Source organism: Vicia villosa, linkage group LG1 (assembly GCF_029867415.1).
Source record: "Vicia villosa cultivar HV-30 ecotype Madison, WI linkage group LG1, Vvil1.0, whole genome shotgun sequence".
NCBI lineage: Eukaryota > Viridiplantae > Streptophyta > Magnoliopsida > Fabales > Fabaceae > Vicia > Vicia villosa.
In genome coordinates this window covers 58,235,920-58,236,666 of record NC_081180.1, presented here as the reverse complement: position 1 = coordinate 58,236,666, position 747 = coordinate 58,235,920, and the positions used below count along the sequence as shown (strand labels likewise).

Genomic DNA, 747 nt, shown 5'->3' with positions numbered 1-747 from the left:
AAGAATTTAGGATCAATTTTTACCTTTCTTTAAAAAAAAACATTTACATGTTTACAAGATCTGTTTTTGTTTGAGTCAATTTTTTTTTTAAATTGAGTTTATGGTAGTTGGTTGAACTATAATATAGAGGGAAAAGAATCCCGACATGTTCGGATCGTTTTTATATTTCCCTCTCTTGCTTGATTTTTTAATTCTCAAGTTTCTCAATTTTGTAATGTAACTTTATCAATTATTAGAGTTGGGGAATCTAAAATTGTGTAAATAGGTAATTTGCATCTGAATTTTGTTGATGTTAATATCACCTTGGAGAGTTGATGCCCTAAATTCTATGATATTTATTTTTGCCCGGTTATCAAATTTTAGTTTGATTTTGTTTTTCTTGGATCCGTCTAATATAAAATGATCACACTATTAATCAAACAAATAATGTTCTTTGTTCACTAAAGAAGGTTTTAATAATTGGTTGTTGCCTTTAAACTTTTGGGAATTTGGTTTGTACTGGCTGTGCTGTTATAGTGCGGCCATAACATTGTGAAGTTTCTCAACCATTCATTTGCTTTTGTAAAATTACTTTGAGATTGAATTTTGTATTTGTTTAGCTCCATTAAGAATTTGTATTCAATATATATATTTTTTAATAAGACAGTCATTTCAAAGTAATAATTAATATTTTGCGTCAATACTTTAAACACATTTTTAAAACACAAATTAGTAACATAAATTTCTCTGTTATAACACAAACTTTAA

The 747-nt window shown here is 26.6% G+C and overlaps 1 pseudogene; it reads left to right on the top strand.

Annotated features, from left to right (window-relative positions):
• Positions 1-238: 238 nt before the first annotated feature.
• On the top strand, positions 239-323 carry LOC131645528 (small nucleolar RNA Z101; annotated as a pseudogene).
• The last annotated feature ends 424 nt before the right edge of the window (positions 324-747 follow it).